Genomic DNA, 16,477 nt, shown 5'->3' with positions numbered 1-16,477 from the left:
TACTTTCTAATTTAGGGATTATTTTATGACATCACAAGTTCTGGACTTATCTGCCCTCAGATACTTTTGTTAGTCTGAAAACTTTTTTTTTTTTTAAAGTAGAATCTGAATAATTTTAGATGAGTTATTCACTTTCCAGTGGGTCCAATTCTCTCTATATGGTCTTGTTTGGGGTAAGTTTCTAGCCTATCCTCTGAAGCATTTTCATGTAACCATTGGCTTCTTAATAAATTAAGTCATGAGAGCTTTCTTCCCCATTTCTGTATCCAAATATTATAATGTAAATATGCAAAGTTATGTAAATATAATAGTCTATCTTTACCATCAAATTAGCATATTAGAATTGCTTTCTTTGAGTTTCAAATTGTTAATGAGCTAAAGATGATTCCATTAAGTGATTAATCTCAAGGGTAAATTCAGAAGTGATCAATCTCAAGGGTAAGTTCGGAAATCTGATCCAATGAGAAACATGCATTTAGCAATGTAAGAAAACATTTTTTAAACATTTATCATACTCTCTTTCACTGTTGATAACAATAAAAATTGGTGCAATCTTGCTTCTGTATTGAATATTTACATGCAATAAAATGAACTCTATTTAAAACACATCGTTATATAAATTTTGCTTTTTGTTTTTTATTTTTTTTTTTTTAGGCAAGGCTACCCTCGGTTGATCTCACAGATTGCAAAGACCTTGTCAACTTACAATCCCTTATTTTTTATGCCTACAGCATCTGGTCTTCCTAGGTGGTCTCCCATTCAAGTACAAACCAGGCCCGACCCTGGTTAGCTTCCAAGATCAGATGGGATTGGGCTTGTTTAGGGTGGCATGGCCATAGACATTGTTATATACGTTTTGATAAATGTATTGAAGGGTATCAGAAAATGCTATGCCAAAATATGCCTCGTTAAGTTTATGGATTATTTTTAGCTAAAAGCCATTGAGAACCAGCAGATGCAACAAAAGCTCTATAAACAGGGCACAAGTTTTCCTTTTGAAAAAGAAATTTCCTTCTATTTGTAAAAGGCATCTCCTTCTTCACTACTAGAAAGAGAAGGATTCTTAACAACTCTTACAAATGGAGACCGTAAGGGCTGAATCTCCACAACAAACCTTATGAGACTACCTTTGTTTAACATACTTTTCCCTTTCTTCTTCTAATAACTTGCCTTCCTCTCTTAGAAGCTCCAACCTTTTTTCCTTTGTGTAGTCTAAGGTGCTATATATAAGCAAAAGTTCTAACCACCGCTTTGGGTTACTCATCACTGGGTACTGCCATGTATACATGTGCAATGTACACGTTAATAAATTTTTATTTTTCCTCTCGTCAACCTGACTTTTGTCAGTCTAATTTACAGGGCCCCCGATGGAGAACCTGAGTAGAGGAAAAATATTTTTTTTTCCTCTATAGTACTCATCCTTACAACTACCACAACATTCAACATATACAACACTTCCATCATCCTAAGATGTTTTCTACAACTCAAGACTTGTTTTGGTTCTTTGTCCCTTCATCATATTCTGGAAATTGCCTCTGTGTAGAAATTATACAGCTCACCTTATTTCATTTCCTTTTCTAGGAGATCACAGTGATGAGCTCCCTGTTGTTCGATGTCTGAAAACAATTGTTTTAGATATTTTGTCCTGTAGACTAGTTTTATGATAAAAGGCAAATAAAATAGAAAGTATTCCTTCATACATAGAGTAGAAATGGTACAGCCTAGCTAGAGGACTACTGGGCAAAATATATTTAAAATATTAAATAAAAGTCACAGCATTTGAAATTTCACTTCTAGGAAGTTTTCTAAGATAATAATCAGAAATCTGCAAATGAATTTATATAACAATATTTGTCAAGGTTTTTTTTATGATACTAAAAAAAATAAGGAATTAAATGCTAACAATAAGAGGTTTTTAAATCAATTATTATACACTAGTATAACTGAATGATCTGCAACTATTAATGCAGAACTATTCACTGCCTTGCAAAAGTGCAACACATCATTGTTATATTTTTGTCAAGATATATGACATATGCTAAACATATTGCAATGATTATCTCTACATTATAGTGATTGTCTAATTATTCCTTGCATCCTACTTGATTTTTTATATTTTAAAACAAGTTATGTTTAGTTTATAATCAAAAGAAAGATTTATTTAGTATTTTGAGGAAAATAAGTAAGCCTTATTTATGTTTATTGACTATTCTTTATATTAAATTAGAAATGTAAAAGACAAGGTGTTCTAAACTGTGCTTTCAAGAATATCCATACAATTTATCTATAAATTATGTCTCTGATGTTTCTAAATGAAATCTTGAGCTTATTAGTGTTAGTAAATAGCTAATAAAAAGTGTATAAATAGGTCTTCTGCAAGTATTTGATGAATTTAGGTGCAAGGAAAGATATTTTTGTAAACTTTAATAAAGAATCCTTAAAGGGACCTAGGAGGAAAACCTATGGAATACTTAAAAAGCTATAACATTTGAATATTCTTTGTGAGGAGAGGGTGGTAAATGTCACTCAGCAGATACTGCACAGCTTGTTTTTTATAAACTCATACTTTTCCAAAGAATAATAAAAGTGTCTGAGCCGCCATGTTAATTGGGAAGACCTTACTTAGAAAAAGAAAACAGCAGGACAATTCTGTTTAAGCTGTGGAAAAAAAGCAGACAAGAAGCCACTAAAGAAAAACTTTCACTCTCCAAAAACTTAGCAAAATAAGAAAATAAGCTCAACATTTCTAGTTCTTTATGAAACAAAAATTATCTTCTTATGATCCTAACAATATGTGATCATTAACAAAAAATATGGACAGAAAAATAGAATTTAAATAACAAATGATCTCATTCTCAGAGGTAGCCGGTATTAACTTTTAAGTATATGCCCTAGAAAGAAAGAGAAGGAAAGGAGCATAATAGGGTAGAGAGATAGAGATATGATATAGATATAGAGAAATATAGCTAGTCAAGTTATAGGCATGAATAAAAATATAAATTCTAATATGTACAGAACATCTGAAACATGCTTTTTAGTTAAAATTATACACTAGGTATTGTTCTATTGACATCTTTTTTATGAACTTCGGAGCCAGAGAAATGTGGATTTAGGTCATGGCTACCACTAACTTCCTGTGTGACCTTGAGCAAATTATTTCACTTCTCTGAACCTCAATTTTTATTTCATTAAAATATAAAGCAAACACCTGAACCTCCACATGCGGTTGTGGTGATAGTTGGATACAATCTTTCAGGCCTGATCATAATAGGCTCTGAATGAACTTCAACTATAAAAATGATTATTTTTTTGTTTTATTGTTATTATAAGATTTACAAACTACTATGATATATAGTTTTTGAAATTTCTGCCACATCACAATGATTCTCTCTTATCTATTTCCCAAATCCACAGGGATGAAGCATTTTGTTCTATGTAATATATTCCATTCCACAGGTTACAGTTGATTGGACCAATATGTACATTAGACTCCAATTAGGAAGATGAGAGATTTTGTTTTGGGACCAAAAGATTAAAGTGAGGCCTGTAACATGTAAAGTCAGGAGTTATGTATAGCCATGTTTACCCATGTGAGACCAGGGACCGTATAACAGCTATTCACAGAAGACAGAAAAATGAAGTTCATTTGTAGGAAGGAACAGAGATAAGATATAAAGAGAAAAATTAGTTCGAATTACTCATGGCTGTTTCATTAGTTCCGGTTGTTCCTAAGGTCTAGACTTTGGATTTCATGTAGGGAGCTAAAGCTCCCAAAATTCAAAAGAGTGCATGGATTATCTTGGGAGGCCTGCTTGCATAAAAAAAGGGAAAAGGCTGGTTCTGTGGAATTCCAGGAAGAAGAAGATTAAGTATAGAAAAAGGGAGTGTCAAAGGGAGTGTCAAAGGGAGTGTGGAAGGGAGTGTCGAAGGGAGTGTCAAAGGAAGTGTCGATTGTACCTTGATCTTCAAGATGTTACTTTAATTATGTTATCTTGGGATACACAAAGGAACAGATTATGTATAAAAAGGAGCATAAGAAATAAACTCGGAGAGACAGTTGTGAGATCTGTTCTCTCTCTTGCACCCTGTCTGTCTTCTCTTTTTCCTCAGTCCCCGCTCCCCCATTCAGGTACCTGGTTTGACTTGGTCGGCTGGTTTCCGACAATTTCACAGTACTGTGGCTCAACCTTATGTGCCAAGCTACATGGACTCTTCTTGCTATAATGAATATAAGAAAAACACCTCTTTGACCCTATACCAACTGAATTCACAAATAAATGGATTCAAGAACCTGTCCTGTTAACCTTAAACCCCTTAGCCTGACCAATGCTATTGATATTGATCACAGAAAATGTAAGAGAATGTTTGGTGAAGGAATTGATGAACAGCTTTCTTTGTAGAGAGCAACTGCTATGCTCTGAGACTAATCCATTTGTGGGGTGGTGGGGGAGGACTAGGAGAATGGTAACTTTGTGACTTTAACCTGAGTAGAGGGACTTTAAGGGGACTGTGTGGTAAGATTTGAAATATAAAATATGTTTGCTACCACTAGAAAGTAAAAAGGGCATGCCCTGGCTCATGCCTTATAAAGCTTAATTTATAGAAAATCCCATTCTAAAAGGCTAGATTATTGTTTGGTCAGATATGGAAGGCACTATAATGGTCCCCAAAGACATCCATGTCCTAATCCCTCCAACTGTACTTGTTATGCTATACAACAAAAGGAAATTAGGTCTGCAAATGCAATTTAGGTTCCAAATCAGGTGACCTTGAGGTGGAAAAATTACCCAAAATTATTCTGATGGCCCAATCTAATAGCATGAGTCCTTAAAAGTAGAAGAGAAATAGAAAAGAGGATCAGAGAAATGTGATGTAAAAAAATATTTGATCTGCTATTGTTTGTTTTTAAGATTGAGGAAGGGAATACAATCCAGTGAATGAGAATAGCCTTTAGGATCTGGAAAAGGTGGATTTTTCTACAGGATTCTAGAAGGGTACACAGTCTTGTAGAACCCTTCATCTTACCCAAGTTGGACTGCTGATCCATAGAACTATTAAACAACAAATTCGTTTTGTTTTAAGCCATCAAGTTTGTGTTAATTTGCTATAGCAACAATAGAAAACTAACATAGTAGTATGTTCTAATTACTGAATTGACATTATGGTTATGTTTTAAACTGACTATAGAACTGTTCTATTCCATATGATTGAAAATAAAAGACATGACTTCACTGGAGTTTACATCCAGGAAAGGTGAAGACTAAATCCATAAAGTTTAAAGGGGCAATGGAAGCAACAATAAATTTATGTTGTGAATGATTCTTTTTTAATCTGCAAGTTCTAGTAAATAAACTTTCATTAATTTCTTAATTCATTTAGGCTAACTTGAATTGTTTTTTGTTTTTGTTATTTATAGCCAAACAGTTTTAATGACTAGAACTACTAAGGACAATTATCCCAACAACAGGTACAAATAGCCTCAGGCAGGGCTGTTGAACACCATAGTTCTAGAGTGGAAACAATATCTAGGGCTTCAAATTTTTTTTTTTTTTTTTTAACAAGAGTAAATCATAAAATGTGCTATAAAGAACACTTAATTTCAATCTTACAAAAACTTCAAGAAAGTCAACACTATATTATATACTGAGAAACTGAGATTCAAAAAAGTTAAATAACTTTGCCAAAATCCTAATGGAACTTACATTAAATCCCAGTCTTTCTGACACCGAAGCTCTGTTACATAATTCATTCATTCACTAAATGTTTACTGATTACTTACTGTGTACCAGACACTGTGATATCTAGATTCCTGAAATTTAATAAGGCCTCACTGTATGCCAAATAATGTACATATATTAATTCATGTAATCCTTGCATTATCTTCCATTTTATGGATGACCCTAAAAAGGATAAGAAACTTGCCTGAGGTCTTGCAAATGAAAGAACCAAGATTCAAACCAGTCAGTGTGTTTTTTGGTGATTCTTAACCTTTTGTCTCTATGGTTATCTGTCCTAAGTATTGAAGGGACTGTATTGAATATACAGTCTCGGTTCTCATGGAGGTTACATTCTTTGAAAACAAAGCAAACGAGTAAGTACCAATTGTTATAGGGTGATGTAAAAAAAAGGAGGAGTATGTGATGTGAAAGAATAACAAGATGTCAAAAGAACTTCAGGGAAATAACATTTAAAACATAAAATTTGAGGAGCAGGCTTCAGGAATGCTTAAAGGGTAAGGAGGGGGTGTATACTGGGCAGCAGGAGAGAAAGTCTAGGGGTAGAAAAAAACTTGGTTCTCTCTTTCAATTGAAGCAAGTCCAGGGTGCCTAAAGCAAAAATTTAGTTAAATAGGATTAAACCATGAGAATTACAGCAATAAATGGACAGATTTAATATTGGTTTTATAATGTTACTACTTGAAATAAAATTTCCTCAAAATGTTAATAAGAATTATTAATAAAGTTATTTTTGAAATGAATTATACATGTCTAATAAAAGAAATTAGTTTGACTGTCTTCCATTTATCTATTTTGGAGGAAGAGCATTGCCATTTGGTTCCATTGATGACAAAGCACAGCCATTACTGAATGGCAGCTATTCCAGTTGCAGAATCAAAGGCCTCTATGGAATAAATAATAACCATGTGGTTCACTCAGTTCATTCACTCCTATTTTAATGATTACCAGGTCAGTTTTAGCTCATGGTAAATAAGCTAAAGTAACTATATTATTTTCATTGTTGGTTATAAGTAAACTCAATTATGTGATATACTGCATAGTTCAGAAGCTTGCATTTTAATTATACTTAAACCTAGTACTTAAATTCATAGTCAAAATCAGAATGCTGTTCAAAATTTTATAAAAAGGAATGGATTAACAGAAATTCTTTTGTTAACAAAAGTACACCCTTAGAATGTCTTCCTGCTTAAATTCATTAAAAATAAAATAATTCTTCATAATTACTAATAATTAATTAAAATATTGAATTCTATATATACAAACTGACTTTATAACATAGTTATAATTTCAGTGTAACAGATGCTACAAATAAATGACATTGAACAAAATGATATGCAATTATAATCATAAAAAAGAGTAAGAAGTAGCTTATAAAACAATCTAATAATCCATTTAAATTAGTTTGCTGATTAGTTCCCTCTAACAACTCATCCCCGAGAATAGAAGAAAGTATTAAACATGGAAAAATTAATCCATGGCTTATAGAAGATGTTAAGAATTGAAATATTTTTTAAATAAAACAAGACTTTATTTTCTACAGAAATTACTGAAATCTGCTGGCATCATCTGAGATTAAAAATATAAAAACACCAAAAAGCAGATCCTAAAATAACATTACCAAAAAAAATTTATTACAGAAAAAATTTCTTAAATTTTCTGTCCTTATGATAAAGAGGAGCAGAGGCATATAAGAATGGGATTGTTCTTATATCTACTGTATGAGCACACTCTTGGTTAAAGATGATGTTAAAATATCATTTCACTTTTTCTAAAGTTATACGTATAAAATCTGTTGACCAATACAATCCTATTAAAATTTTCTGGTACAGTCTGTTTTAAGATATTGGAATCATATATGTTACTGTATATTTCAGTTTAATACTCTTTTGCAAATTTACCCTCTAGGAAAACTGTAGCTTTATACTCCAGCGAGAAATAGAAAGCATTTGCTTAATGAGAATTTGTGTTGGCAAAAAAATTCTTCAAATGGAACATTTTAATTAGGGCCTCTCAGTGAGAAAAAGTACAAGATTTTTTTTTTTTTTTTTTTAAGGAAAAGAAGTTGTATTTTTTCTGTCTTTACAAAAAAGAAAAAAAAGGAAAAAAAAAACACACTTGGGAGGAAGAACAAATGTGGTTTTAAATTACATACACTTTGATGGCAGTAAATTCTACCAAAAGCATGCATTAATAAAGATACAAACTACTTTCATCTTTTACATCTTCTTAATAGCTTTAGCAGAAATTACTTTCATAAAGTATATTTAAATGTTATAGTCATGTAAAAAGACAGGGAAATAAGAATTTTGTGTGTTTTTTACTCTCTTTTTTGTCCTATTTACTTGAGGAAAATTCTGTCTTTCCACTGTAAATATATAAAGAAGAAAAATAAGAAGTCCTTTGATAGAGACAGGGATTAAACTGAACTACTAGTGGAAGGCAAAACAAAACAAGAGTCCACGCTGTACGTCCTCCAACCAAGCAGGCCATCAATTCTCACCCCAGCCCCTCAAAGTGCCCATTATGACATTTTTGGTTGAGCACTTGAGAACAAGACACATCATCCATACACATCTTCCTGCTTCCACCCATACATTTTACTGTACCAAAGATGCATCCAGAAATACCACAGGTAAATATATCCACAGACACATGATGTGCCACATATCACTCAAGATCCATTTTAGCCCATAGGTCACTCCTCCGAGATGACTTTTTTCTGGCATTTTCCCTTGCCCCTGATCCCAGCCCTGTCTGGAACTGTGTGTTCCTATAACAGTTATGCAGTTCATTTGTGGCAAGGTTACAGATATCTATGCAAGAGTCAGATCAGCCCTGGCTAACGTTATATTTGGCCCAGAAGGTGTTGTTTTCATTTTAAACTGATTCAATATCTTTATGTTATGATTTACCATAAAATTCCATATTTCCAGCTTTGATGGAGAAGAACAAAAAATCTGCTACATTTTCACATGGCAAAAATCCTTTGGAGTAGGGCAGCTCCCATGTAATAGGTAGGAGCCATCAGGTTCAAAATCTTCCCTCTCGTCTCCCCATTCTGAGTCTGTCAGCTCTTATGTAGTGTTCTATTTTCAATGTGTGTATGTATATGTGTGTGCATGTGAGCGTGGGCATGTATTTTTATCACAAATAACTATTTCTCTGTACTTATTCTAATCATTTCATCTAGTTTTGTCATTCTAGCCTGTACATTATTTGACTTTCATATCTGTAGGCTGTGGGAACATGAACATCACAGATAATTTAAATACATACATAATTTATTACTACTATCATTTTTATTATTTCAGACAATTTTAACAACTTCATTCTCTCACTTCAAGTTCATTTTCAATGTTACTAAAAACATCTAGTTATCATTAACAATCCCCCCAAGCTGTTTAGTTTTATTTTTATTTTTTCTATTTAATGTGTTCAGCATGTAATGACCATAGAGAGGCTGTCAGAAGGTAAAGCTATTGATGATTCTCAGTCTGGATAATTGAACCATATATAAAGAAATTAGTTTCAGCAATGTCCTCCCATGTTCTTACTTTCCTTCCAGATAATTGGCTTTTTGCCCAGGATTGAACAGAAAACCCAGAGAAGCACCAGAAGTTCTACCATAAGCTTCTGGAATCAGCTGACAACCACAGGGTCCTTAGGGAAGTCAGAATTCTGTATAATTGCCTGAAACTCCTCCAGGCCTAGCTAGGCTTGATTTCAGTGACTAGTGGTTCATTTGCTCAATCTGTCTGATAGCTCACCAGGGGAAAACAGGCATTTCATCACTTGTAAAATGAGAAACATTATGTTTAAAAAAATGTAATCAAACTTTCTCCAGTCTTTGTGAAAGGTACAGTAAAGAACATGTGTTTCTGTTTAAACACTAATAAAAAGAATAGCAAACATTACCTGATCATCTACCATATGCCAACTACTGAGCTCGGTGACTAATACATAGTTTTTTATCAAACTGCTCAACCTTGATATAGGTATTATCATCCATATTTTACAGATGAGGGAGCCAAATCTTAAAGTAAAGGTGAAGTATTCCTTAATATAATACAATTAATAACTTGAAATTCTGGGCTGCAAACCAATATAGGTTTGATGCCAAGCATGTACTGCTTTGCTAAGCCATGCTACTCCTTCTCCCAAGCATTCAAGTTTACTCATTTCCAGCCTCCTTAGGGTAGTGGGGCCTTAGTAATGAGCAAATGGGTCAGGAATCAGAGGCTGATGAGAAGCCTGGATATCATAATCATACTGAAAAGCGCCCAAAGATATTTACCTGAAGAAGAAAAGACTAAAGACCTAACCTGCTGTTTCTGCATATTTGGAGAATAAATCAGTTGTTTGGGGGCTTAAAGTTCATGAAAGAAGGACTTTTTATGAAACAACACAGAATTACAAATGAAAAAATTAGTTATTAAGTGAATATTTACTTAGAACAAAATATAAATGTCAAAAACATTTAAATGTAAACATATATCACATTCATTAAAAATTTTCACTTAACGATCTTACATATCTGATAATTAGACAAATATTGACATAGCTTCTTGGTCCATAATTTGAACCTCCACTATCCACATCTTAGGGCATGTTCATATTATGGTATGACCTCTGGCCACACATTTTTATGTTCTATCAGAATTAGCAGCAACAATTTTCTGGAAGCCATTCCTATGTATTAGAACGGATAGCAAAAACTTAGATACACATGAAGATTATTGCAAGCTACACAATTATTCCCCACTAAGCCCAAACTAAGTGCATTCCCAACTGAAGCTCCGCATTAACAAGATTCTAAAATTGACCCAAGTTTTTCCAACACCCAACATAAGGGGAAATGTAATGGAGTAGAAATTGGAGTGGGGAGAGTTGTTATAATTGAGTGTGGTTAAAATATATTATTTTTGCTAATCTAAAAAAAATATACATATGACCTGCAGAACTATTATTGCCAGGGCCCCTCCCAGGGCTTCATGAATATGAGGGGATTGAAGGTTAAGCTTTATTAATTTCATATTAAATCCACCTCTGTTGGAGGGTTATTTTGTAGATAAAGAATACCTGTGTTCTGTGCTTCTCTGTCGAGCAGGAGACTACACAGCTTGGGGCAAAAATTATAGAGAAGAGACTTCTCATTCAGTTTTAGAACAAACTTACTACCAAGGAGAGGTGACCAACAATATAATGAGCTGCATCGAAAAGTTGTGAACTTCCATTACTGTAAGTAGTTGAACAGAGAAGCTGTACAACATCTAGAAAGGATAGGACTGTGAGTGAGAAGTCAGGCCTAGAACACGTGCATGACTCTTATAGCTCTAATCCCTGTGATACTCGTTTTTGATACATTAGTTCCTTTTTGCTGGTTGTTTATAAGAATTTTTAATGAAAAAAAAGAAAGTCAATATCAAGGATAAATGTCTAATAAAAAAGTTATTCAAAGAACTTCAAAATCTTATGTTGAATTGCATTTTTCCCCCTTTAATTCAGTGTCTCTCTTTTAAAAAAGTAGGAAAACGTTTTACAAAATCAAATCTTAAAGGAAATGGGAATGGAGCTGTTCAGTTTGAAGCAAAGGGTAGAAGACCAAGAGCCTGCTTTTGCCCCCTCTCCTTCCCCTTCACCCTGCAGTGACCCTTGTAGACGTCAAGAGAATTTAGGCTCCCATGTAAATGAATGTTCTATCCCATAGAATATGAGTCTCCTAGTGAATTTGTACTATCAGTGTGAATTTCTGTATCTGAAACATTTTTATAGTCAACCTTAAAGCAAAGAGACTTTCGTGAAAGATCTCGCTAGGGCTTCTTAAACTGGGGCATGAATATTCCAGGTGTGACAGGTAAAGGAAGGAGATAACAGGACCTACAAGATAAAGGCAGCATCTCTTCAAGATAAAGGCAATATCTCTTCCTGGCACATCTGTTTTACTTGATGTTAAGTATATGCAGTGTTATTTTACATTCAAATAAAGACAACAACAAATACAATGTAATATACACAGAATTTTTTAAAGATAAAACACATAATTTCAAAGAAAATTCCAGCTGCCCATAGACAGTTGCTGATAAAACTCCTGACCCTGCACAGAGGTATGTGTTTCATTCATGTCTGCAGTGAGGAGTATTTCAGGGAGAACCCTTGCATTAAGCTAATAGGTTCAGAATTGGGCTTGGAAGTTGGAGATAACATGACTCTTAATCTCTGTTCTAGGAGTTTCTGACCATCTTAAAGTCAGAGGAAATGGCACCTGTCTCCCCTATTTGGCTGCAAAGATAAAAATCAATCCAAGTGATTTTTATTAAATAACTTCAGAGTTCTTGGCATTTCAAAGGACACTATGGGGTAAAGATGTGTAACTGAGTGCACAGTCTGTGTCCTTTAAGAGCCTGCAAACTCATACTGACAACAGAGACAAATCAATGTCTAATCCGAAATGCTTATCAGATGAAGGGGGCCAAGGGAATTGCAGTTTGAAGAGCAAAATGCAATCACAAATTTTCTGTGGAATAAAGTTACTATAGAAATATAAAGAACTGTTTTTATTACTGACAGTAAGCATGTAGCTATCCGCAGTCTAAAGAACACAAGTTTCCTGATAAGACTATTTTTAAAAGATAAACATGAATAAAAACTGGAAAATAATTCTAAAATGCTGATTGACAATGGAGGTAAACCGAGGGTTTATAAGAAGCTAAAAGCTATGCTTTTGAAATTAAAATCCTAAATGCATTATTCTAAGGAAGGTGATAAGCTATTTCCAATCCTCTTTTGGAAAGTATTTGTTTTTAATTTTATTATTATGCAGTCATAGTAATACTTTTTACTTTAAAGAGCTTTTGATAAGAATTATATTATCATATTTTTGTATAAAGTGTTTACAGGGATATTTTGCTGAGTATCCTATAATAAAATAACCAATTTAGTAAATCTGAGACTTATAGGTGATTCTGTCATTTTATTTGATTCCTGTAGATTATCCAGTCACTCAATTTGTTTCTTTTTTCTTTTTCTTTTTTTTTTTTTTTTCTTTTTCTTTTTTTTTTTCTTTTTTTTTTCTGGATATCCGTTTGTTATGTCTAGCACTGCCACCAAAAGAAATAAAAAATAACTAAAGTCAAGTCAAATTTATCAGCTTTAAGTTTGTGTCTCTTGTAAAATACTCAAGGCTAAAGGCATGGAATAATATAATATCACTACATTTCGTATTATCCATGATATATGAAGGGCTTTGGGATATTCCATTGTATGGTTTGCTACCAGGTCAGTTAATAACAGAAGGTCTGTGGCTTAGGCACATCAGTGCACTCCTAATCACTGAGCTGATTTCAGAAATTCTAATGCTGACTTACAACAACAAATACTACAAAATGTAAGCAAAGGAATTGTCAGGGCTAGGAGAAAAACAGCATGAATAAGAAAATCAACAAGGTCCTGATGAACAGTAGTTAAAAGCATGAGTAAAATGAGGAAAAAAATAAAAAGATAATAAAAGAAATCAACGAATACTCTTAAAAAATACCATGTTTCAGATTATTAAAAGGATGATTTGTGTGTATGCAGGAAATGAGAGAGAATATATTTATTTCTATAATTTATCTCTCTATATATAATTGAGGTGCATGCTATACAATCTAAAGGCACATATAATCATAATCTATGGGCATATATTTTGACAATAAATGGGCTAATTAATAGATGTCACGTTTGTTTATTTTTTAAAATAGAGGATTAAATGTCTGTTATCAGTTGAATTCTCAATTATATCTTCCCCAAAATTTATATATTAAAGTGCTAACCCTGAGTCCTCAGAATGTGACTGCTTTTGGAGACAAAGTCTTTATAAAGGTAATTAAGTTAAAAATAAGGTCATTAATGGGGGCCCTAATCTAAAATGACTGATGTCCTCAAAAGAAGAGTAAATTTGGACACAGACTTCCACTTCTAGATGAAGAATTGTATAGATTATTTAAATAATGTGCCCAGAGCAAATTCAATGGTTAATAGCTGAGCCAGGACTAAAATCAGTTCAGTTATTCTTCCTTCTCCTTTAGGGCTGACTTTGATAAAATTATTTGGCTTCAAAACCACTTTTAGAGACCTTGGGGAATTCTATATAGTGTTCTAAAGGTAACAGAAAATATTCTGAAAAAATATTCTCACTAAATTATTTAGAAATGTTCTGAAAGAACTAAAAAACATAATCATAGCACAACAATTTCATATGAGTGAACATAGAAGTTATGGGCTGAATTGTGTCCCTCTAAACAATTCACATTGAAGTCCTAACCTCCAGTATCTCAGAATGTAATCTTATTTGCTGATAGGTCTTTATGGAGGCTACTAGATTAAAATGGAGTTATTAGGGTGGGCCTTAATGCAACATGACTGGTATTCCAATAAAAAGAGGAAGGGCAGAGGGAAAACTAAGGTAACGACACAGGATAAAGATGGCCTCTGCAAGCCAGGGAGAGAGGCCTGAAACAGGTCTTTCCCTCAGTCCTCAGAAGGAACCAACCCTGTCTATACCTGATCTTGGACTTCTCAGATTCCAGCACTTGAGAAAATAATGTTCTATTGTTTAAATCACCCAGACTGTGGTACTTTGTGATGGCAGTCACAGCAAACTAATATGTTGACATCCTTGCTGAATGGATGGCCACTTCTATAAAAATATGAGCCCAACCATGTTGTAAAACTAGGGCCGGGACTCTTAAAATAGTTTGGTTCCCCTGCAGCACAAGCTAATGAAACTCAATTCTGCATTTTTTATCTATTAATGACAAATTATGTAAAACATATCCAGCATTTGATAGAAATACATGTTATAAAATGTCATAAGGAAAATATGATATTGACTTGGCCTGGATAATTATCGAAGCTGGAGTTACCAGACCCAGACGTTTTTCTAATGCTTAGAAAACTTTTTGAAGAATGTACCCAGAAATAATCTCTTTATTTCTAGAATAACTTTCTAGTCAAAGTTCCAGGATGAATCAATTGCAAAGTATATCCATAAGTAACGGAAAGAGTTGGTTTGCTATATTTTGGAAGACATCTGCCAAAAAATAACTTTTTTTTCCAAGTATCAAAAAACATATTTCTGATACTGATAGTAAAAATGGACACTATTATTAGGGCAACTCCTAGATTCTCACACATATATACGTACACACAAATGATATCATCAGAGTATAAGAAGACACATATCTTTTACTTATTTATAGTAGATGAAAATACTTTTATCTTAACAAGGTTCACTTTGAGCCCCAAAATGAACTTGTTAGAATTGCCACCCAAACTAAATCAAGACTTCAAAGAGAGCACAAGATTCAGTTCCAGCTGAAGTGTTGGTAATGCCCATCAGGGAATTTTATACGAATTTGTGCAGTCTTAGGAGTTCTGGAATCAGTATAAAAGTCTAGCATCTTCTGATGTCACTTCATAAATGGCCTTTAATTGTTCCATTAAGTAGAATATTAAAGCTTTCTCTAAAGCAAATCCTGTTTTATCCATCATCGTCCATTAAAAAATCAGATAGGCTTCTTCTCTAGGAGAAAATAATTCACCAAGTAAAACTGTATAATGATAAAAGTATTAAAGTGGTGGCCAGGTTCCTGGAAGTATGAGAATTTCAGCAAGCTCAACTAACTTATTATGCCTGTTAAATAAAGGCTGTACTTTCTCTTGTAGCATTTTTTTTCAATTCTATGATGCAATATATGTCCAATACAATATCTAGCTCACATATTTTCAAAAATGAAAATATTCTAAAATTTTTAAAGCCCACTAGAATGTAGATGCCCCAGTTTTGCCTTCTTTATCTGTTTTGTTACATTTGACCATTTGCATTTGTGCATATTACATTAGTAGAACTGAATAGCCATATAAGACAATGTGAGGAAGCACCAATCTGATATAGTGAAATCTTGTTTAATGATTTTTTAACCTTTAATATTCATATTGTGGAAAATAAATTCATATTCTATTTCATTATTTCTTGTGTTAACTCTTCATTATGAATTTGTTATATCAAACAATGTTAGTATGTGGGAAATTTAACATATTTTTTAATACTTAAGAGATTCAAAATACCAAATTATTCATTTGCTATCAACAATATTTTGATAATTCTAAAACAATGCAAATTTCAATTAAATCTTATTTTTTAAAGGATAATGACCAATATAATAATTGAAAAGCAAGGTATTTTTAGTGGACAAAATATATAAAATTCTATGCCTTAGAGATGACCACATAGTAACTTAGTGTGGATACACACACACACCACATAAAACATATAATCTAGCTAAAAATAAAACTAAAAGTAAGCCACAATATTAAAAAATAAAATGCTAAAGAGAATGAGGGAAAGAAAGAAATAAAGATTTTTATTGTTAAAGTCTGTTTTGTTCATTTCTACTTTTAGTATTTGGACTACTTATATATACTTAAAAACTACAAATTCATGCAAGCAAGATTTAATGAAGCTATCAGCATGGCCACATGTCAAATAAACAAATTATAAAAGAAAAATATGTACAGGAATAAAGCAAAACAGAAAAGAATATTTTAGCACAAATTAAATCTGCATCTAGTGAATGCCATAACAGACAAAATGGGGTGGTTATTGTCCCTGTGCTTCAACTTGGACACAGTTGAGTGCATTGTATGGGCAAGAACCAGAACCTATTAGTAACAAATGTAAGTCCTGTCCAGTAGAGTTA

General features: G+C 33.0%; 1 pseudogene; it reads right to left on the bottom strand.

The window, feature by feature from the left end:
* Positions 1-722: 722 nt before the first annotated feature.
* LOC111732978 lies at positions 723-841 on the bottom strand (annotated as a pseudogene).
* Positions 842-16,477: the final 15,636 nt, after the last annotated feature.

This window comes from Pteropus vampyrus, unplaced genomic scaffold (assembly GCF_000151845.1).
Source record: "Pteropus vampyrus isolate Shadow unplaced genomic scaffold, Pvam_2.0 Scaffold12, whole genome shotgun sequence".
In the NCBI taxonomy this organism is placed as follows: domain Eukaryota; kingdom Metazoa; phylum Chordata; class Mammalia; order Chiroptera; family Pteropodidae; genus Pteropus; species Pteropus vampyrus.
This window is presented reverse-complemented; position numbering and strand designations above follow the sequence as displayed.